Source organism: Oncorhynchus nerka, linkage group LG13 (genome assembly GCF_034236695.1).
Source record: "Oncorhynchus nerka isolate Pitt River linkage group LG13, Oner_Uvic_2.0, whole genome shotgun sequence".
NCBI lineage: Eukaryota > Metazoa > Chordata > Actinopteri > Salmoniformes > Salmonidae > Oncorhynchus > Oncorhynchus nerka.
In genome coordinates this window covers 79,501,182-79,526,052 of record NC_088408.1, presented here as the reverse complement: position 1 = coordinate 79,526,052, position 24,871 = coordinate 79,501,182, and the positions used below count along the sequence as shown (strand labels likewise).

At 44.4% G+C, this 24,871-nt stretch overlaps 1 protein-coding gene across 17 annotated transcripts in view; it reads right to left on the bottom strand.

Annotated features, from left to right (window-relative positions):
* LOC115140228 (splicing regulator ARVCF-like) overlaps positions 1–24,871 on the bottom strand; it is a 367,731-nt gene that overhangs the window by 208,266 nt on the left and 134,594 nt on the right. For all 17 annotated transcript variants that reach the window (XM_065026736.1, XM_065026742.1, XM_065026739.1 and 14 more), the window contains exon 3: positions 2,469–2,578. The gene's annotated coding sequence lies outside the window, so the exon portion shown is untranslated. The remainder of the gene's footprint in view (positions 1–2,468; positions 2,579–24,871) is intronic.

Below are 24,871 nucleotides of genomic sequence, written 5' to 3'. Positions count from 1 at the left end.
ACACAGAGAGAGAGAGAGAGAGTAAAAGACAGAGAGACAGAGAGAGTAAAAGACACAGAGAGAGAGAGAGAGAGAGAGTGTGTAAAAGACACAGAGAGACAGAGAGAGTAAAAGACACAGAGAGACAGAGAGAGTAAAAGACACACAGAGAGAGAGAGAGAGAGAAAGATCGAGAGAGAGTAAAAGACACAGAGAGACAGAGAGAGTAAAAGACACAGAGAGAGAGAGAGCGTAAAAGACACAGAGAGACAGAGAGAGTAAAAGAGACAGAGAGACAGAGAGAGTAAAAGACACAGAGAGAGAGAGAGAGAGTAAAAGACAGAGAGAGAGTAAAAGACACAGAGCGAGAGAGAGAGTAAAAGACACAGAGCGAGAGAGAGAGTAAAAGACACAGAGCGAGAGAGAGAGTAAAAGACACAGAGCGAGAGAGAGAGTAAAAGACACAGAGAGACAGAGAGAGTAAAAGACACAGAGAGAGAGAGAGTGTAAAAGACACAGAGAGACAGAGAGAGTAAAAGACACAGAGAGACAGAGAGAGTAAAAGACACACAGAGAGAGAGAGAGAGAGAGAGAGAGTAAAAGACACAGAGAGACAGAGAGAGTAAAAGACACAGAGAGAGAGAGAGCGTAAAAGACACAGAGAGAGAGAGAGAGAGAGTAAAAGACAGAGAGACAGAGAGAGTAAAAGACACAGAGAGAGAGAGAGTGTAAAAGACACAGAGAGACAGAGAGAGTAAAAGACACAGAGAGACAGAGAGAGTAAAAGACACACAGAGAGAGAGAGAGAGAGAGAGAGAGAGAGAGAGTAAAAGACACAGAGAGACAGAGAGAGTAAAAGACACAGAGAGAGAGAGAGCGTAAAAGACACAGAGAGAGAGAGAGAGAGAGAGTAAAAGACAGAGAGACAGAGAGAGTAAAAGACACAGAGAGAGAGAGAGCGTAAAAGACACAGAGAGCGAGAGAGCGTAAAAGACACAGAGAGAGAGAGAGAGAGAGAGTAAAAGACAGAGAGACAGAGAGAGTAAAAGACACAGAGAGAGAGAGAGAGAGAGAGAGAGAGTGTAAAAGACACAGAGAGACAGAGAGAGTAAAAGACACAGAGAGAGAGAGAGAGAGTAAAAGACAGAGAGAGAGTAAAAGACACAGAGCGAGAGAGAGAGTAAAAGACACAGAGCGAGAGAGAGAGTAAAAGACACAGAGCGAGAGAGAGAGTAAAAGACACAGAGCGAGAGAGAGAGTAAAAGACACAGAGAGACAGAGAGAGTAAAAGACACAGAGAGAGAGAGAGTGTAAAAGACACAGAGAGAGAGAGAGAGTAAAAGACACAGAGAGACAGAGAGAGTAAAAGACACACAGAGAGAGAGAGAGAGAGAGAGAGAGTAAAATACACAGAGAGACAGAGAGAGTAAAAGACACAGAGAGAGAGAGAGTGTAAAAGACACAGAGAGACAGAGAGAGTAAAAGACACAGAGAGACAGAGAGAGTAAAAGACACACAGAGAGAGAGAGAGAGAGTAAAAGACACAGAGAGACAGAGAGAGTAAAAGACACAGAGAGAGAGAGAGCGTAAAAGACAGAGAGAGAGAGAGAGAGAGAGTAAAAGACAGAGAGACAGAGAGAGTAAAAGACACAGAGAGAGAGAGAGAGCGTAAAAGACACAGAGAGAGAGAGAGCGTAAAAGACACAGAGAGAGAGAGAGAGAGAGTAAAAGACAGAGAGACAGAGAGAGTAAAAGACACAGAGAGAGAGAGAGAGAGAGAGTGTAAAAGACACAGAGAGACAGAGAGAGTAAAAGACACAGAGAGACAGAGAGAGTAAAAGACACAGAGAGAGAGAGAGCGTAAAAGACACAGAGAGAGAGAGAGAGAGAGTAAAAGACAGAGAGACAGAGAGAGTAAAAGACACAGAGAGAGAGAGAGTGTAAAAGACACAGAGAGACAGAGAGAGTAAAAGACACAGAGAGACAGAGAGAGTAAAAGACACACAGAGAGAGAGAGAGAGAGAGAGAGTAAAAGACACAGAGAGACAGAGAGAGTAAAAGACACAGAGAGAGAGAGAGCGTAAAAGACACAGAGAGAGAGAGAGAGAGAGTAAAAGACAGAGAGACAGAGAGAGTAAAAGACACAGAGAGAGAGAGAGCGTAAAAGACACAGAGAGAGAGAGAGTGTAAAAGACACAGAGAGAGAGAGAGAGTAAAAGACAGAGAGACAGAGAGAGTAAAAGACACAGAGAGAGAGAGAGCGTAAAAGACACAGAGAGAGAGAGAGAGAGAGTAAAAGACAGAGAGACAGAGAGAGTAAAAGACACAGAGAGAGAGAGAGCGTAAAAGACACAGAGAGAGAGAGAGAGAGAGAGTAAAAGACAGAGAGACAGAGAGAGTAAAAGACACAGAGAGAGAGAGAGCGTAAAAGACACAGAGAGAGAGAGAGCGTAAAAGACACAGAGAGAGGGGGGAGCTGCGGTAGCTACCTTTGATGTGTGTTGGGTCTGTCAGATGGCTGGGGAGTGGACTTGGGGCAGCTCTGTTAGAGTTGACAAGTTGCTATGATCCACGCTGGAAGATCTGCCTCATACAGCAGCTGCAGTGAAGAGAAAACAAGGACATGGGGAACGAAATAATCAACCATACCAACAGTACACCATTAAAATATTACCTTAACATAGTACAACCACTACTGGTTCACACGCGAGCATGCACATACACACACACACACCTCAGTCTGTCACTCTACACTGCCCCCCCCCACACACACAACCTAATTTGTACGGTAAATGGTCCCGACCGGTCTGAAAGATTAGGGAGTCTTTTCTGGCAGTGGATATAATAACCTGACAGGACGGGAGGGCACTGCTGCTGCTGGGCAGAGAGAGTCTTTGAAGGCTTCAGCAGTGATGAAATCAGACAAGTCCTGACATCCCTTAGCACTTTCCCTCTGCAGTGGTGCAGCCAGCATGGGTTCGATTAGCTCTTGATCATGACTCCGTTCCATTACATTACACATAAGAGTCATAGGACGAAGGCGTCTTCCGTGTGGGGTAGTTTTGTTAAGAGCCCCGATGCTCAATCTGAACATTAACATGCGCTAATTGCAGAAGAGGCTTTGGAAACATGAGGACCTTATCTTTCATATCAGCGGTTAAAGGTTCAATTGATACACACCTTGTTAGGGTTAGTGTTCCCACACAGCTATATCTCCATGTTACAGCGCTTGTTTACGCAAGACAGAGGTGACCACCTGTGCTAATTAGCTATCTAGGGTGCTCCAAACACCTGTGTGTAACGGAAGATGGCTGCCAGAAACATGTTGTCACTGAAAAATACTGTCGGCTGCAACTGTGATAAAGCAGGTTAAAACAGTGTACCTTTAACTGTAATAAAGCAGGTTAAAACAGTGTACCTGTAACTGTGATAAAGCAGGTTAAAACAGTGTACCTGTAACTGTGATAACGCAGGTTAAAACAGTGTACCTGTAACTGTGATAACGCAGGTTAAAACAGTGTACCTGTAACTGTGATAAAGCAGGTTAAAACAGTGTACCTGTAACTGTGATAAAGCAGGTTAAAACAGTGTACCTGTAACTGTGATAAAGCAGGTTAAAACAGTGTACCTGTAAGTGTGATAAAGCAGGTTAAAACAGTGTACCTGTAACTGTGATAAAGCAGGTTAAAACAGTGTACCTGCAGCTGTGATAATGCAGGTTAAAACAGTGTACCTGCAGCTGTGATAAAGCAGGTTAAAACAGTGTACCTGCAACTGTGATAAAGCAGGTTAAAACAGTGTACCTGCAGCTGTGATAAAGCAGGTTAAAACAGTGTACCTGTAACTGTGATAAAGCAGGTTAAAACAGTGTACCTGTAACTGTGATAAAGCAGGTTAAAACAGTGTACCTGTAACTGTGATAAAGCAGGTTAAAACAGTGTACCTGTAACTGTGATAAAGCAGGTTAAAACAGTGTACCTGCAGCTGTGATAAATCAGGTTAAAACAGTGTACCTGCAGCTGTGATAAAGCAGGTTAAAACAGTGTACCTGTAACTGTGATAAAGCAGGTTAAAACAGTGTTAAATAAAGTTAAAACAGTGTACCTGTAACTGTGATAAAGCAGGTTAAAACAGTGTACCTGTAACTGTGATAAAGCAGGTTAAAACAGTGTACCTGTAACTGTGATAAAGCAGGTTAAAACAGTGTACCTGTAACTGTGATAAAGCAGGTTAAAACAGTGTACCTGTAACTGTGATAAAGCAGGTTAAAACAGTACAGTGTACAGTAAGTGTGTATTTGGCATTTGTGAAATTATTTTGATGTGATATGAAAGTAAAGGGCTTTAGGTTTCTAGAACCGTATTGCAATTGAAAATCGATTAACGTTTAGAAATGGAGCATTTGGCTGTTTTGGATACCAGAGCCAGACTACCTCTGAAAATAACATACAAGGCTCCTGAAGAGTACACCTTAGGCTAGGGTTGGATAGACAGTCCAGCTGCTCCCTTACCTCCCTAACCTAACCTGGTCCCTGATGTTGTTAGCAAGAGAGGTTTCCACTGTGACTGAACCCATGACATCTTCAGTACAGCTACATTCTATTTCAATTCTAACAATCATCAGCATTTTACAAAAGCAAGCTTTTTAGACTCCAGGCCAAATAGGCTCCACCAACACTATCAGGCAGGTAAAGTTATGATCGGAGGGGCCCTGGGGTAAATCCAGAAAAAATCATCTAAGTCGACGTTCTGCCCCCATCCTTTAATTTCTCCTTGGGTTTGGGATGAGAATATCTCTGCCTCTCCAGGGTATCCTGGGTTCGAAAGACAGATACGCTTTGAGCACCTGGGATTTCTGGGACAAACTTCAAAAGGTGAGCTAAGTCCAGGCTGCTCACCAATCAACCACTCACACTCCTCACCACTCAACCACTCACACAACTCACCACTCAACCCTCTCCAGTCACAGCCCAGGTTACATTAGTTATCACACTGCTCACCACTCAACCCTCTCCAGTCACAGACCAGGTAACATTAGTTATCACACTCCTCACCACTCAACCCTCTCCAGTCACAGCCCAGGTTACATTAGTTATCACACTCCTCACCACTCAACCACTCAACCCTCTCCAGTCACAGCCCAGGTTACAGTAGTTATCACACTGCTCACCACTCAAACCTCTCCAGTCACAGCCCAGGTTACATTAGTTATCACACTCCTCACCACTCAACCCTCTCCAGTCACAGCCCAGGTTACAGTAGTTATCACACTGCTCACCACTCAACCCTCTCCAGTCACAGCCCAGGTTACATTAGTTATCACACTGCTCACCACTCAACCCTCTCCAGTCACAGCCCAGGTTACATTAGTTATCACACTCCTCACCACTCAACCCTCTCCAGTCACAGTCCAGGTTACATTAGTTATCACACTCCTCACCACTCAACCCTCTCCAGTCACAGCCCAGGTTACATTAGTTATCACACTCCTCACCACTCAACCATTCACACTCACTCCTCACCACTCAACCCTCTCCAGTCACAGCCCAGGTTACATTAGTTATCACACTGCTCACCACTCAACCCTCTCCAGTCACAGCCCAGGTTACATTAGTTATCACACTCCTCACCACTCAACCCTCTCCAGTCACAGCCCAGATTACATTAGTTATCACACTGCTCACCGCTCAACCCTCTCCAGTCACAGCCCAGGTTACATTAGTTATCACACTGCTCACCGCTCAACCCTCTCCAGTCACAGCCCAGGTTACATTAGTTATCACACTGCTCACCACTCAACCACTCACACTCACTCCTCACCACTCAACCCTCTCCAGTCACAGCCCAGGTTACATTAGTTATCACACTGCTCACCACTCAACCCTCTCCAGTCACAGCCCAGGTTACATTAGTTATCACACTCCTCACCACTCAACCCTCTCCAGTCACAGCCCAGGTTACATTAGTTATCACACTCCTCACCACTCAACCACTCACACTCCTCACCACTCAACCCTCTTCAGTCACAGCCCAGGTTACATTAGTTATCACACTCCTCACCACTCAACCCTCTCCAGTCACAGCCCAGGTTACATTAGTTATCACACTGCTCACCACTCAACCACTCACACTCCTCACCACTCAACCCTCTCCAGTCACAGCCCAGGTTACATTAGTTATCACACTGCTCACCACTCAACCCTCTCCAGTCACAGCCCAGGTTACATTAGTTATCACACTGCTCACCACTCAACCCTCTCCAGTCACAGCCCAGGTTACATTAGTTATCACACTGCTCACCACTCAACCCTCTCCAGTCACAGCCCAGGTTACATTAGTTATCACACTCCTCACCACTCAACCCTCTCCAGTCACAGCCCAGGTTACATTAGTTATCACACTCCTCACCACTCAACCACTCACACTCCTCACCACTCAACCCTCTCCAGTCACAGCCCAGGTTACATTAGTTATCACACTCCTCACCACTCAACCCTTTCCAGTCACAGCCCAGGTTACATTAGTTATCACACTGCTCACCACTCAACCCTCTCCAGTCACAGCCCAGGTTACATTAGTTATCACACTCCTCACCACTCAACCCTTTCCAGTCACAGCCCAGGTTACATTAGTTATCACACTGCTCACCACTCAACCCTCTCCAGTCACAGCCCAGGTTACATTAGTTATCACACTGCTCACCACTCAACCCTCTCCAGTCACAGCCCAGGTTACATTAGTTATCATACTCCTCACCACTCAACCCTCTCCAGTCACAGCCCAGGTTACATTAGTTATCACACTGCTCACCACTCAACTCTCTCCAGTCACAGCCCAGGTTACATTAGTTATCACACTCCTCACAACTCAACCACTCACACTGCTCACCACTCAACCCTCTCCAGTCACAGCCCAGGTTACATTAGTTATCACACTGCTCACCACTCAATCCTCTCCAGTCACAGACCAGGTAACATTAGTTATCACACTCCTCACAACTCAACCACTCACACTGCTCACCACTCAACCCTCTCCAGTCACAGCCCAGGTTACATTAGTTATCACACTCCTCACCACTCAACCCTCTCCAGTCCCAGCCCAGGTTACATTAGTTATCACACTGCTCACCACTCAATCCTCTCCAGTCCCAGCCCAGGTTACATTAGTTATCACACTGCTCACCACTCAACCGCAGACAAAGATAAGCGATTCAGATGGTATACAGGTCCCTTGTTGTAATGAATACTCATGGAAAAAAGGTGTAGATTCACACGCAGATCGAGGCAGGTGTTAATTTCGCCTTCTCAGAAGGCAGGAATCGTGGTCACAGGCAGGCAATGGTCATACACAGGTAGACAAACAGGCAGGTGAATCAACAACTACGACTGAATGCTATAACTGGTTCTCACAAACGAGCTAGGAAAAGGCTTAGTAGAGTTAAAACTAACAATACCTCACAAAGGCACAAACAGAAAGAACTGAACTAAATAAGGAGCTGATGCGACCAGGCAAGTAACTAACACAGGTGAAATCAATGAACAAAAATGAAAGACAAGGCTTCGTTGAAGAACACAATGAAACAGAACACAAGGTTGACTAAGAAAATAAATACAGAACCTTACACTTAGAATCAATACTTCTCACAGTCTATCCTGTAGGCACTAAACCCACTGCCGACGTCTTTTGAACATTATGTGAATTTAACATTTTAATATGTCTGCACTTATTTTACCTAATGTCCCTGTCTGTCCTTGACTTTCAAGTCTTTTTAACACAATGACGTAACACACCTTTTGCCACACAAGAATCTGTCCATTTATGACACACCACTACCATGACTTCTCTGTCACCCCGAACATCTCCATCCTGGCACTGCAGATAACTGAAGAAATCTCATGTATATTAGTGCCTGATACTGTACTGACTACTGCCTTTCAATCCATTTCAGTCCTACATTATGCAGAGCCTTGCATATTCTATCACAACTTGTCCCATCACCCCACAACATTTGGAGGAGGCCCCAGTGTAATTCTCTGATTAATAATGAATGGGATGTGGCCCAGGCTGACTGAAATGGTGTGCATCCCAAATGGCACCCTATTCCTTATATAGTGCACTACTTTCGACCAGGGCCCATGTGGCTCTAGTCAATACTATTGCACTATAAATGGAATAGGGTGCAATTTGGGATGCATCCCCTGTCTGAGGATGGCTTATTATCTAGCCGCTTCTCTGCAATGCAGTGTTATCTGGGAGGGGAGCTGGCAGGTAAGAGTGGCCAAGCTTGATCCTCCTCCCTCCTCCTCTTCCCCATCTCCCTGGTATCAGAGTGATGGATGAGTAGAGAGAGGTAGTGGGGTGTGTGTGTGTGTGTGTGTGTGTGTGTGTGTGTGTGTCACCAGGTAGGCAGTGATGCAGAGCCCTCTGTTCAGAGAAGAGTGGCTCAATTAGAGGAGGAATAGAGAAGGAAACCCCACTTCTCTGCACCACCAGGCCTCCTAAACATCATATAAAATAGAATCTATGTCAATAAAATGGCAACTATGTAAACACACATCTAAATGTTTATTTAAATACAACAGTGAACATGTTTCTACAGTGGGCTGAGTAAACATACCAGCGTGAATAGCATGCTGACAAGCAAATCGGACCACATCTAATATTATCCTGTACTGTACCAAGTGGAATAGGAAGCCTCATCACGGGTTTTGTGGACCCTGAATGAGCCCACTTCATATTTATGTTTCAGTCATTTAGCAGACAATCTCATCCAAAGAGCAATTAGGGTTAAGTGTCTTGCTCAAGGGCACATTTACATATTTTCGAACCAGCGACTTTTCGGTTTGTGGCCCAACGCTTTTAACCGATAGCCCATGTTCCTTTGTGTCAATGAGTCAGGTTTGGGTCAGGTTCGGAAAAAAATTGCATTCTGATTCCCCCAATTTGAGGATACCGAGCATTCATCCAAGAGCTGACCTCTATTAGAGAGAGAGAAGAGACTGGGAGGTAAAAAGTCCTTGCAGCCAGGCAAGCCCATCAGAACTTAGTCTATGAGGTGGACGGAGACAGAGAGACTAACTGAAAAAGCCCCGCCGGAGAAAATATTTCCTACCAAAACAAAGAGGCAGAGCTCTCAAAACTCTGAAGGATTGTGGCAAGGAAGAGGAAGTTGACATGACAGGGATCTTTGGCCCAGAGTGTTAGAGGACAGTAGAGGCTACATCAGAAGTAGAGATGTATCCTTCCTTCCTTCCTGGTCTCATTGAGGCAAGTTTACCACCCTGTTGTTTCCACCAATCCAGTAGCAGAAAGAGATAAATCAATGTTTCCACTCCAAGCCACTCTGTCTGAGATTGCTGCTTGATTACACCACAGCACAACTCGCCTCTCTGACACAATACTCCTCAGAGGTTCATGCACACAGAATTAATCAGGGGAGAATTATGATAACACTTGAGGCTCTATGTCTAAGGTGAAAGAGTTCTAGATGTTAACGGAGGCTCTAGTTCTAGGATGAATGAGTTCTACATGAACACTGGAGGTTCTAGTTCTAGGATGAATGAGTTCTACAAGAACACTGGAGGCTCTAGTTCTAGGGTGAATGAGTTCTACAAGAATACTGGAGGCTCTAGTTCTAGGATGAATGAGTTCTACAAGAACCCTGGATGCTCTAGTTCTAGGGTGAATGAGTTCTACAAGAACACTAGAGGTGCAAGGTCTAAAGGTAATGCCACTGTAAAGAAATATAGTTCAGAAGAAAAATCTTAAAAGCTATACTATAATGTCATAAGGGAAAAACACTTGCCCCACTTTTGGTTATATTACTCTAAAAAAGTGATTTTATGATATCATCCTATTGGGGATAATATCGGTAACCCAGAACCAAATATTGCCTCCAGCCAGCTTCTGGATTTGGTTCTCCTTTGAGGATGAGCACATTTGGTACAGAAATAGGAAAAAAGGTTGAAACTTGTCCCTGAAACGGACCGCAACAGTCACTGTATAAAACCAGGAAAGAGGTCAGTGTCTTCAGAACAGCATTCATCATTACACACACTTCAAACACAGCATAGGGAGTCTGATCACACACTGATTAGACAGCAATGGTGGAAGACTGACTGACTGCAATGTGTGTGTGTGTTAGCCCCCCCAGGGGTGTGTGCTTAGTCCCATCCTGTATTCCCTGTTCCAACCACAACAATGTATGACTGCAACAACATCATCATAGATTGCTGATGACATGACGGTGGTAGAACTGATCACCGACGGCTATGAGGCAGCCTATAGGGAGGAGGTCAGAGATACGTCAGTCTGGTGCCAGGACAACAACCTCTCCCTCAATGTCAGCTAGAGAAGGAGCTGATAGTGGACTACAGGAAACGGAGGGGCGAGCACGCCCCCATCCACATCGATGGGGCTGTAGTGGAGCAGGTCAAGAGTTTCAAGTGCCTCAGTGTCCACATCATTAAGAAATTAACATAGTCCACACACACCCACACAGCTGAGAAAGAGGGCACGACACCGCCTCTTCCCCCTCAGGAGGATGAAAAGATGGGGCATGGGCCCTCAGATCCTCAAAAGGTTCAACAGCTGCACCAATGAGCATCTTGACTGGCTGCATCACCACTTGGTACGGCAACTGCAAGGCACCGCAAGACCCTACAGAGGGTAGTGAGTACGGCCCAGTACATCACTGGGGCAAAGCTCCCTACCATCCAGGACCTATACACTAAGCGGTGTCAGAAGAAGATTGTCAAACTCCAGCCACCCAATTCATAAACTGTTCTCTCTGCTACTGCGCGGCAAGCGGTACCAGTGCACCAAGTCTGCAACCGACAGGACCCTGAACAGCTTCTACCCCCAAGCCATAAGACTGCTAAACAAGACCAAGCATGTGACAAATACAATTTGAGTCCGTCCGTCCGTCCGTGTGCGTGCTTGTCCAACCCCAGCAGGCCGGTTGTGAATTCATCCCAGCTCCTCGTTATCTTCTAGAACAGATGGATGATGAGTCTCCCTGATGGAGAAACTTAGCAAGGGGGAGTTTTAACACACTGACAGTTTGAATAAAAGATCCCCACTGGGATTTGTGCATGACAGGGAAACCTAAACCTTGTACTCTTCAATTATGTGACACCTAGTACTGCAGCCCAGGAAGGCTTGTGCAGGGCTCCGTTCTGCTCTCATCCATCCAGAAAGACAATGGAGGGAGGGAAACAGGACTTTATCTCAGGTGAGAATGAGAAATAGAGGGATGTGTCAACGGCAGCCAGGAGATCAAACGCTGCTGGGAGGACATTATCGTTTACAGGTCTGTGTCCCAAACGCTACCCTATCCCTTACATAGTGCACTACTTTTGTCCAGCCCTGGTCAAAAATAGTGCATTATATAAAGAATAGGCAATAGGGTGCCATTTGGGATGCATCCTAGGTCTATTCCTGGTGGTGCAGAGATGCCAAGAGGACTGTTACTGGCACGCTGTCATAACATTACATTAAAGGTGATGAGGGGGGTTCAGTCTAGGGTTGGTTTTCAGAGATGGGTTTTACAGTTCATTACACGACACTAAACATGCTTTGCGCCAATTACAGTCTAATTAAGAAGGACATATTGTTAGCATTGGCGAGCAGATATGAGCTCTGTCTGAGGGAGGAAAACAACAGATTAATTGTTGAGAATCTTAAGTCTAATCAGAGTTAATCACTGAAACAAACAAGTGAGGTCAAGGGAACTAGAGCCTGAAAGTGAAGCTAAAAGCTATAGGGCATTTTACTGCATGTGCAGAGAGTGTGTGCGTGGTGAAGGTCGTTATGACGACCACGACACAGACAATGGCATATCCTGTCATTGTTTAATTAGCCTCAGGGGAAGGGGGAGGAGTCATCTCAAACAGAGATAAGGGTGTGACACACGTGTGTCTCCACCTTTCTCCTTCTCATCTTAAAAATAAAATATTTTCTAACCTACTGAGAAAGCAATTACTAATCACCATTGAACCCTTTAACAGGAGTTGAGCGATGGGTTCAAGCCAACAACTATTGAATTTCACCCCAGGGCCAGGGCATACAGCAGCAAACTAAAAGGAACTCAGCCCAATGTAATTGGCTACCACTTTCACGCTAAGAAAGGATCTATTTATAGAATGCTGGGTAAGTCACCATTTCCTGATCTGGGCACAGAAAGGAGAGGAGAGGAAAGGTAGCTCCACTGGCATCAACAGCCATTTTCTGCAAACCACTGGTTACCGGAGCACAAAGCAAGATGACGGCTCATAGGAAACCATGGTGCTTTTCACAGCCCTGACTGTATGTATTTTTAACCACACACTGTAGGCCTATGTGATTCGTTCTTCTAGTCACATGTCATTGCACTGGCAGGTTTCCTTTCAATCCCTCTATAGAAAAAAATAAAGTCCTCATCATGAGATTTCCAGACGTAAATCCAGGTAGTCTCACATTCAATTATTTGAGTTCGGAGTTTCCATTCTGTCAGAGTAATTCAGGAGCACGGAGAAATAATGGAATTCCTCATTCAAATAGGAGTTCAAAAAGAAATGGAGGCTTTAATAGAATCCATTTGACATTGTTCTCAGATAGCTAGAGCCAGTGCACTACAGTATATAGGAAATAGTGTGTCATTTGGGACGAAGCTAAAATGACCCCATGCTGCACAGTAGGTTCTAAAAAGCATGACCTGGTAAAATACAGCCTGAAAATACATGCTGTCTGACTTTATATCAGAGCTCATTAAAACTGACACATCGCTTGTATTGCTTTTATTCAAGGCATATTTAGGTCCTCCATTCAGTGGCTAACCAACCATAAAATAAGTATGTACAGTGTATTCAGACCCCTTGACTTTTTCCACATTTTGTTACGTTACAGCCTTATTCTAAAATCAATTAAATTATATATCTTTCCCACGTCCATCTACACACAATACCCCATAGAATTTGTTGCAAATTCATAAAAAATAAAAAACAGAAATACCTTATTTACATAAGTATTCAGACCCTTTGCTATGAGACTCAAAAATTGAGCTCAAGTGCATCCTGTTTCCAGTGATCATCCTTGAGATGTTTCTAGAACTTGATTGGAGTCCATCTGTAATGAATTCAATTGATTGGACATGATTTGGAAAGGCACCTGTCTATATAAAAGGTCCCACAGTTGCCAGTCCATGTCAGAGCTAAAACCAAGCCATGAGGTCGAAGGAATTGTCCGTAGAGCTTCGAGACAGGATTGTGTCAAGGTACAGATCTGGGTAAAGGTACACAAAAATGTCTGCAGCATTGAAGGTCCCCAAGAACACAGTGGCCTCCATCATTCTTAAATGGAAGAAGTTTGGAACCACCAAGACTCTTCCTGGAGCTGGCTGCCCGGACAAACTGAGCAATAGGGGGAGAAGGACCTTGGTCAGGGAGGTAACCAATAACCCCATGGTCACTGACAGAGCTCTAGAGTTCCTCTGTGGAGATGGGAGAACCTTCTAGAAGGACAACCATCTATGCAGCACTCCACCAATCGGGGCTTTATGGTAAAGTTGCCAGACAGAAGCCACTCCTCAGTAAAAGGCACATAACAGCCTGCTTGGAGTTTATTAAAAAGGCCCGTAAATTACTCTCGGACCATGAGAAACTAGATTCTCTGGTCTGATGAAACCAAGATTGAACTCTTTCGCCTAAATGTCAAGCGTCACATCTGGAGGAAACCTGGCACCCTCCAACAGGACAATGACCCTAAGCACACAGCCAAGACAACGCAGGAGTGGCTTTGGGACAAGTCTCTGAATGTTCTTGAGTGGCCCAGCCTGAGCCTGTGTTGTGCAGCGACGTTCCCCATCCAACCTGACAGAGCTTGAGACAATCTGCAAAGAAGAATGGGAGAAACTCCCCAAATACAGGTGTGCCAAGCTTGTAGCGTCATAACCAAGCAGACTCGAGGCTGTAATCGTTGCCAAAGTGACGTCAACAAAGTACTGAGTAAAGGGTCTGAAAATGTGGTATTTTTTTTATAAATTTGCAAATATTTCTAAAAACCTGTTTTTGCCTTTTCATTATGAGGTATTGTATGTAGATTGATGAGGGGGGAAAAACGACTTAATCAATTTTAGAATAAGGCTGTAACAAAATGTGGAAAAGGTCAAGGGGTCAGAACACTTTCCGTATGCACTGTATGTATGCAGCGCATTTGGAAAGTATTCAGACCCCTTGACCTTTTCCCGAAGCCACTCCTGTGTTGTCTTGGCTGTGTGCTTAGGGTCTTTGTCCTGTTGGAAGGTGAACCTTCGCCCCCAGTCTGAGGTCCTGAGCGCCCCCAGTCTGAGGTCCTGAGCGCTCAGGAGCAGGTTTTCATAATGCATCTCTCTGTACTTTGCTCCGTTCATCTTTCCCTTGATCCTGACTAGTCTCCCAGTCCCTGCCACTGAAAAACATCCTCACAGCATGATTCTGCCACCATCATGCTTCACCGTAGGGATGGTGCCAGGTTTCCTCCAGACAATTCAAGGTTGGGTAGGTTACTTTTTAAATGTAATCTGTTACAGATACTAGTTACCTGTCTAAAATTGTAATCAGTAACGTAACTTTTGGATGACCTAAACTCAGCAACAAAATTGGATTACTTTCAGTTAATATTGGATAACTAACCCGTAAAACACATAAGCAAAAAAAGATTATTATAATTTATTGCAGGATGTTTGAACCACACATTGAATAATGCCGGCATTTATATGGGTTGAAAAACAATTGAACAACAGGAAAACTGCAGTGTGGCATTATTGATTTGGGTAGCATGTTACTCTGAAACCATAGCTAGCTAATTAAGTTAGGAACAACCCTGACAGGGAGCATCTTGTTACTTGTTATGTTGGGTTACAGAGTGCAACGTTTTTTTTCTTCTTTTGATTTAGCTAGCTAGCAAGGCTATGTAGCCCAGTGAATCTCACCCAACTATCAACAACTATTTATCTTAGTTCAAATAGATTTCATTAGTAAATTGTTAACAAATTAGCACAATAGCATATTTGCTACGATAACTTGCTCACTACATTAGCTAGCAACCGTCAGAGCAACCTTAAGAGAGCAGCATACCACATAGTGTATGAGAGTTGGCAAGCAAATTAGCAAACTAAACAGGCTAGCTAGCTCTGAAATCTTAGACCTATGCCGGAATATTTGTAACATTGTGAAGACAACCTGTCTGTCTCTAGAGACTTGCTAGCTAAGCAAGCTAAGCAAGTGTTTCTTCAGGTTCAAAGTCAAGTCTCTGGATGTTGACAGCAGCTTTACCGTGGGCAAACATAGTTTGCATTGAACTGTTTCATTCCTTTTTATTCTTTGAACACAAATTGTTATTTGAAATGCCATCCAAAAAATGCACTGCGTTGGCGCACCATACCATTCTCTTTTGTGACCATGTGTGTTGCTCCGGCGGAAAGATCAAAGTAGCACTTTTTTGGTTAACGACTAAGAAAACAGGCAATTGTTTCATGGAAGAACATTTTTTTATGCAAACATCCCTTCTAAATTTGAAATAATCCCACAAGTAATTATCTACATTTTCAAAAATATCGGTAATCTGATTACATTATTTTTGCTGGTAAAATGACGGATTACGGTTACAGGTTTTTTGTACTGTAGTGTGCAGTTTTAATCCATTGTAATCCTGCCAGATATGACGCTTGGCATTCAGGCCAAAGAGAACAATCAGACCAGAGAATCTTGTTTCACATGGTCTGAGAGTTCTGTAGGTGCCTTTTGACAAACTCCAAGTGGGCTGTCATGTCCCTTTTACTGAGGAGTGGCTTCCGTCTGGCCACTCTACCATAAAGTGGTTGGTGGAGTGCTTTAGAGATGGTTGTCCTTCTGGAAGGTTCTCCCATCTCCACAGAGGAAATCTGGAGCTTATTCAGAGTGACGACTGGGTTCTTGGTCACCTCCCTGACCAAGGCCCTTCTCCCCCAATTGCTCAGTTGGCCGGGTGGCCAGCTCTAGGAAGAGTCTTGAAACTTCTTCCATTTAAGAATGATGGAGGCCACTGTGTTTTCACCTCCCTGACCACGGGAGGTAAAGGGTGGCTACTTTGAAGAATCTACAATATATAATCTACAATATATATATATAACATATACTTTCTTACTACATGATATCCATATGTGTTGTTTCATAGTTTTGATGTCTTCACTATTATTCTACAATGTAGAAAATAGTAAAAATAAAGAAAAACCGTGGAATGAGTAGGTGTGTCCAAACATATTAGTGGAACTGTAGTGTGCAGTTTTGTCAAACAACACAATGCCACAATTTTGAGGGAGCGTGTAATTAGCACGCTGACTGCAGGAATGTCCACCAGAGCTGTTGCCAGAGAATGTAATGTTCATTTCTCTACCATAAGCAGCCTCCAATGTTGTTTTAGAGAATTTGACACCCTCCCAACCGCAAACCACGTGTAACCCCGCCAGCCCAGGACCTCCACATCAGTCTTCTGCACCTACAGGACCCGGACAGCTTATGAAACTGTGGGTTGGCACAACCGAAGAATTTCTGCCCAAACTGTCTGCAGAAACCGTCTCAGGGAAGCTCATCTGCGTGCTTGTTGACCTCACCAGGTTCTTGACCTGACTGCAGTTCAGCGTTGTAACCGACTTCAGTGGGCACCTTTGATGGCCACCAGCAAGCTGTAGAAGTGTGCTTTTCAAGGATTAATCCCGGTTTCAACTGTACCAGGCAGATGGCAGACATGGCCTTGTGTGGCGAGTGGTTTGCTGGTGTCAACGTTCTGAACAGAGTGCTGGTGGGGTTATGGTATGGGCAGGCACAAGATCGACAACAAACACAATTGCTTTTTTTGTTGGCAATTTGAATGCAAGGAGATACCGTGACGAGATGCTGAGGTCCACTGTCGTGCCATTCATCCGCTGACATCACCTCATGTTTCTGCATGATAATGCACAACCCCATGTTGCAGGGATCTGTACAGAATTCCTGTTAGCTGAAAATGTCCCCGTTCTTTTTTTGAAACATTGAGAAATAGTTTAAAACCTGTTAGGGAAGCTGCGAAGTTTCGCAGCTTTTTGTTAAAAATCGCGCAACATTTCAGCGCCCTGCTATTCATGCCAGGAATATAGTATATGCATATGATTAGTATGTGTGGATAGAAAACACTCAGACGTTTCTAAAACTAGTTAAATCACGGCTGTGACTATAACAGAACGTGCGTTTCATAGAAAAGTGCAGGAAAATCTGATCACTGAAAATGGAAATAAATATCCATGCGCCACTTCCATGAGGTCGAGGTTGCAGTACCTACAGCTTCCACAAGATGTCTAGAGTCTTGTCATTTGCTTCGGCTTTGTTTCTTGGTCAAACCCACACAAGGGAGCCGATTTCCTCCGGTCTCCGACCGGATGTTTTGGTTGAGATTTCTCCGGACATTATTTCCAGACGGACACCTATAGAATTTACATCGCCTCCTGATGAATTTTATCGCTTATTAACGTGTACTAATACCTAAAGTTGCATTACAAAAGTATTTCGAAGTGTTTTGTGAAAGTTTATCGTCGACTTTTTTAATTAAAAAAAATGACGTTACGTTAGAAAAAGATGTTTTTTTCCGTTGTTCACACAGTATTCATAGATCGATATCTAGGCTATAAATGATGTTTATGGGACATCTAGGAGTGCCAAGAAAGAAGCTCGTCAAAGGTAATGAATGTTTTATATTTTATTTCTGCGTTTTGAGTAGCCCCCGGCTATCGCAAAATCTGTCGTTAGGTGACGTTGCCGTATTCTGGGGGATACATGCTATCAGATAATAGCTTCTCATGCTTTTGCCGAAAAGCATTTTACAAATCTGACTTGGTGGATAGATTCACAACGAGTGTAGCTTTAATTCAGTACATTGTATGTCCATTTTAATGAAAGTTTGAGTTTTATCAACCACTATAGGTGGCGCTCTTGAACATTTCCGCTGATTGATGTTCCCACCACGGGACCACGGCCCTAACAAGTTTTAAGTCGATTTTTGGGTCAAATTAACCAGTTATCTACCTCTGTTAAGCAGCTAGCTATCTATAGCTGCATGTAGCTGGTAGCTTGCCAGCTAGTTAGCTCCCAACTCTCAAGTGTATTTAAACTAACATCTGACCATCTCGGAAATATGAAGTTATTTCAGAATGAAAAGTTAACTGGCTAGCGCATCATGCTTTGTGACATTATGTTAGTGTGAGGTATGCGTAAATGGCTGTAAGGGAGTCAGGTGCAGGAGAGCAGATATTGGGTAGCAAATGGAGCCTTTTATTTAGGCGAACCAAAAGCACACGGCAAAGTGAACGCGAAATAATAATACGGGTTAACATAACCCAGCGCAACAGACTAACGTGAGCATAACATGAAACAGAATAAACAATACCACACAAAGACATGGGGGAAACAGAGGGTTAATATGCAACCCACAATGAGGGAAATGAGAACCAGGTGTGTGGGAAAACAAGACAAGACAAATGGAAAATGAAAAATGGATCGGCGATGGCTAGAAGACCGGCGACGTCGACCGCCGAGCACCGCCCGAACAAGGAGAGGTATTGACTTCGGTAGAAGTCGTGACAGTTAGATAATGTTTTCACTTAATGCATGTTTGTTGCATTCTCCCTGGTGCACTCGTTCGATTCGTGAACTGGCTGCTCATTCTAAATATCATAATCTAATCTGTCCGAAATAGTGGCCACCTGTGTTCATCTGGTTTTTGACATGAAAAAGTGAAATAGGTGTACTTATGCATTTATTAAAATGTACAGATTACTTAATACAATATATATATATAGAAAAGCATATGGACAATCCCTTCAAATTAGTGGATTCGGCTATTTCAGCCACATCCGTTGCTGACAGGTGTATAAAATTGAGCACACAGCCATGCAATCTCCATAAACAAACATTGGCACTAGAACGGCCTTACTGAATGGCTTAGTGACTTTCAACGTGGCACCGTCATAGGATGACACCTTTCCAACAAGTCAGTTCGTCAAATTTCTGCCCTGCTGTTATTGTGCATGTGCAATGCCAATTGACAGCTGGAGTGGTGTAAAGCTCGCCGCCATTGAACTCTGGAGCAGTGGAAACACATTCTCTGGAGTGATAAATCACGCTTCACCATCTGGCAGTCCGACAAACGTATTTGGGTTTGGCGGATGCCAGGAGAACGCTACCTGCCCAAATGCACAGTGCCAACTGTAAAGTTTGGTGGAGGAATGGTCTGGGTCTGTTTTTAAAGGTTCGGGCTAGGCCACACGCTACAGCATACAATGACATTCTAGACAATGCTATGCTTCCAACTTTGTGGAAACAGTTTGGGGAATGCCCTTTCCTGTTTCAGCATGACAATGCGTCCGTGCACAAAGCGAGGTCCATACAGAAATTGAGATTGGTGAGGAAGAACTTGACTGGCCTGCACAGAACCCTGACCTCAATCCCTTCGAACACCATTGGGATGAATTGGAACGCCGACTGTGAGCCAGGCCTAATTGCCCAACATCAGTGCCCGACCTCACTAATGTTCGTGGCTAAATGTAAGCAAATCCCCGCAACAATGTTCCAACATCTAGTGTTACAGGTGCAAACGGAGGACCAACTCCATATTAATGCCCATGATTTTGGAACAAGGTGTTCGAGAAGCAAGTGTCCACATTCTTTTGGTCATGTAGTGTTTATTTCCCCAAGAAACTACCAGTAGTTTGAAAACTTGGAATAATATTTCTGTCATGCTGCTTTGTTGACAACTCCAACCACCACCTCATCCTATACAGTTTTAGTCAGGGCCTGTATTCACCAAGCGTCTGAGTATGTGTAGTGATCTAGGATCAGCTTCTGTCTTATTTATTATGATCTAAAAGGCTAAACTGATCCTAGATCATCACTTCTACTCCAAGACGCTGGGCCCTTGGAGTTTCCATCACATGCCTTAATTTGACAGAAACAGATTGAGGTGGGCATTCAGAGTGAAAACCAGGAGGAAGGCAGAAGGACGGAGGGATGAGGGAGAAGATGTAGAGGAATTCTCATGAATGTTTCATGGATATTATTTTTCTTCCAGACGCTGTGCTTCTTCTCTGGATAAGGAGAGGCAGACAGACAGTTCTGCTAACTGACTGATGAGTCAGTCTGATTCTGTCATGTCTCTCCTTTACTGAACAGACTCAGGGCTTTATGCTTTCAGAATCACTAATCCCAAAACTATTGGGAGCAAAACAAAACACCTATTTGGAGGCCATGCATGAATGTCTGATTCGTATGAAAAATTGCCTGCAACTGAAAATCAATTCAAGCATTCTGTCTTGTGGTGTGGGAAGGTTGTTGTTCTGTACCTTACCCCAGGAACTCCCTGTTACAGATTTGATTGAGTAGAACCTACAGTCCAGCTTGAGGCTGCCAATGCATCTCAGTAATGGCCAAAGTTTTATAGGTACAATTTACAGCCACTGTCAGGGCTTTGGGACTTAGCCTGGACAGCTCAACAATCCAAACCTTGTTCCCCAATAGAATCATTCACTGTTTCATGCCAACTACAATATACACTGAGTGTATAAAACATTAGGAGCACCTTCCTAATATTAAGTTGCACCCCCTTTTGACCTCAAAAGAGCCTCAATTCATCAGGGCATGGACTCTACAAGGTGTTGAAAGCATTCCACAGGAATGCTGGCCCATGTTGACTCCAATGCTTCCCACAGTTGTGTCAAGTTGGCTGGATGTCCTTTTGGTGGTGGACCATTCTTGATACACACAGGAAACTTGTGTGGAAAACCCAGCAGCGTTGCAGTTCCTGACACCAACCAGTGCGCCTGGCTCCTACTACCATACCCTGTTCAAAGGCAGTTCAATCTTTGGTCTTGCCCATTCACCCTCTGAATGGCACACATACACAATCCATGTCTCAACTGTCTCAATGCTTAAAAACCTGTCTCCCCTTCATCTACACTGATTAAAGTGGATTTAACAAGTGACATCAATAAGGGATCATAGCTTTCACCTGGATTTATCTGGTCAGGCTGTCATGGAAAGAGCAGGTTGTTCTAATGTTTCGTACACTCAGTGTATGATTTCATTCAAATAGTCTATAATGCTATTTGGTATTCCAAAAGCTATTCTGGAGATACAACGACACCATAGACCTACATTGAAGAAGAAATACTGTAACACCACAGTAATGAAGCTGCAAACACCCCCAGGGCCTTTGTACCAGAACGTTGGCGGTAGTCCCATGCTGTTGTCCTCTGATTGGCGTTTCACAGTTTGATGGAAAGCAGGAGATTGCGCAACAGGCAGTACATGACAAGTACATCACAGCTGATAAACCACAGGCCACGAAAAAAAGGAGAAGAGGAGACCATCAGAGTCGACGGAGGGAGAGAGAGAGAAGGGAGAGAGGGAGGCCATCTCCATTTGGCAGACGTGTGTGATTTCTAAATACCACTCTCCCTCCCTGTGACATTGACAGAACAAACCTGGAACTTCAGTTGCAACACAACAACAACAAACTCCCATCTGAGAGTTTTAGCACGGGCTGACAAAGACATGGTGCCACTGATGAACAACGTCAAAAACAGCAAGAATGTACCTGGGTACACTCGGCTGAAAACAGGAAATTCAATGTTACAGCAAAGACTGTGATCTTCTGTGAGTCTATAAAACACTGAGCACATTTCTCCTTCTTATCTTTCATGATAATTACTTCTTAAGCTATTCAAAGATGGGAGAAATTCTCAGAACTATCTTGGAGATTTAACATCGATCCCTTGGCTCGGGCGTGTGGGGTGGAGCCGGCAGCCTGCTCAGGAACACCAATTAATAACTTAGCCTTGTCAGTGGAGTCCCATGACAGAGATGAGAGACTTATCAGGGACAGCATGGGGAATACCAAACACATGCTCACTTACGCACTCGCACACACACTTAAACGCATGCACACACAGAGGACACACACACAGGGGATACACACACACACAGAAGACTCACACACACACAGAAGACTCACACAGAGGACACACACACACAGCCAGACTACATCATAGACATCCTATAACAGGATCTCTATGGACGACATGCATTCATCGGCTCAAAACACAACGTCATTTCTTGTGTGACGGTACCGTCTAATTACCCATGCTAATGAATGATTATACACACACCACTGCAGATCATGCGGATGCTACAATAACAAGCCAACCAACTAACAACTAAAGCTAAACCCATCCTTTCACATTCTTCTGTGAATTCTCTAAGTTTGACATTTAGTTGCCCGGAACCAAATGTATTACACATTCAACTGTAATACAGGGATCATTTCAGATGCACAAAGTGCTCAGCGTTAGAAGTAACTTTCCAGTCAATCGATTCCATTATGTAAAGAATAGCTTAAAAACACTTCAAACCACACACTTCACAGGCTAATTCAATTATGTGGTTCACACCCAGAAGATATCCCTTCAAACTGATGGCTTTTGACTGTGACACACTGCTCATATAGTTCAACATCCCATCATCTCCTCCCCAGCCTGACCTGCCGTTCCTCTACAGCTCTGTTTAGTTGGGGAAATAAAGCACATTGCAAATGGCTGCCTTAGTCTGGTCACATTATCCAGCCAGGGTAGTACATCTCTATTGGCTCTGCAAAAGCCTCTGTGTCCTGTGAGGTCAGACCTCTGTGTCCTGTGAGGTCAGGCCGTGACAGGATAAAGTGGTGCTATCCTCCTCAAGGAGAGGCCACCACGGATACACACACCTGCACATACATTTTTTCTCTCTCTCTGGTTTTACCACACACACACACACACACACACACACACACACACACACAACCAAAAAGCATAGTGATCAAGAGGACTGATATGGTCCCCACTCTCCATCCTTCCCTCCACTGGAGACTCACTTGTTATGGTGTCTGAGTAACTACGTTAAGGTAGCTGGAGATGGAGGAAGAGAGGAAAGAGAGCCAGAGCAGGAAACATATGTGATTCACCCAGCCAGCCCCAGCACACCATCCATCAACTGAAATCATCACCCACGCTTGTTTGGAACAATCTGTCTCAATGACATTGAGGAATGCAGGTGCACCAGCAAGAGGAGCTGATCTCACCTATGAAAACACTCCGATAGGTGTGTCTAAAACCCAAAACAGAGCTCAGATAACAAGAGCAATGAAGGATGATGCAGGGGTGACTAAAGATTTGTAAAAAAGATTCACTGATTCGCCATGCTTGATGCTATGCCCTGACTAATGCAGTTTATAGTCTATTCACTGGAGGAGAGATTCATATCCACATTAGGGGATTTTCAGAGAGCTATTCCCTGCCATGTTTCCCCAATACACACGCACGCACGCACACACACACACACACACCTGACTGCCCAGTATTGATCAGAAAGGGGGAGGGTCTTCTGCTGCAGTGCACGTCACTGCAAAAACAATCCTAGTGAGAGATAGAGAGAGTGAGAGAGAAAAATGGGCCTGCTGTAGAGAAAACCCTATCCTTTGAAAGACAATCTTATCAACCAGAGAACAATCCCCTCGTTACAAGACGGACCTCAAAAATGTTAGATGATTTTAAGGCTAAATTGACAACTTGCTTCATTCATATGATATTCAATAATAAAAACACACGTGAGACCAAAAAGGCAAGGACGGTAATTTCTGGAATGGCATTGTTTTGTAAGGTAAATGAGCCAAATGATTCCTGGCATAAAGTCAATAGCATCAGATCAAACCCAGTCTAGACGGTAATGGGAGCAGAATAGCATTTGGGGAATGGAAATTATGGAGCATCCAGGGACATAAAGACAAACTAGGGACAAGACATAGCGATCTAATTTCTAAATGATGTACAGCTCATGTACCAGCAGGTGCATTCTCCTGCTCCAATATCCACAGCCATATTACCACTGGTGAAAGGTGCTTCAGCTGGTTAAGACCCAGTAGACAAAACCCCAAATAACACTGTATCATAGCTGTCCCAGAGCGCTAAGAACCTTGGCGTGATCCTGGACAACACCCTGTCGTTCTCAAATAACATCAAGGCGGTGGCCCGTTCCTGTAGGTTCATGCTCTACAACATCCGCAGAGTACGACCCTGCCTCACACAGGAAGCGGCGCAGGTCCTAATCCAGGCACTTGTCATCTCCCGTCTGGATTACTGCAACTCGCTGTTGGCTGGGCTCCCTGCCTGTGCCATTAAACCCCTACAACTCATCCAGAACGCCGCAGCCCGTCTGGTGTTCAACCTTCCCAAGTTCTCTCACGTCACCCCGCTCCTCCGCTCTCTCCACTGGCTTCCAGTTGAAGCTCGCATCCGCTACAAGACCATGGTGCTTGCCTACGGAGCTGTGAGGGGAACGGCACCTCACTACCTCCAGGCTCTGATCAGGCCCTACACCCAAACAAGGGCACTGCGTTCATCCACCTCTGGCCTGCTCGCCTCCCTACCACTGAGGAAGTACAGTTCCCGCTCAGCCCAGTCAAAACTGTTCGCTGCTCTGGCCCCCCAATGGTGGAACTAACTCCCTCACGACGCCAGGACAGCGGAGTCAATCACCACCTTCCGGAGACACCTGAAACCCCACCTCTTTAAGGAATACCTAGGATAGGATAAAGTAATCCTTCTCCCCCCTTAAAAGACCTAGATGCACTATTGTAAAGTGGCTGTTCCACTGGATGTCATAAGGTGAAAGCACCAATTTGTAAGTCGCTCTGGATAAGAGCGTCTGCTAAATGACTTAAATGTAATGTAAATGTGAAGGGGATTGTGTTAAGACACGTGATCGTTTTTAGATCACAGAGGGTTGTTTACATTCACAACAGAAAACGTCTACCCTTTACTTCCTGCCACAATACAACATCTA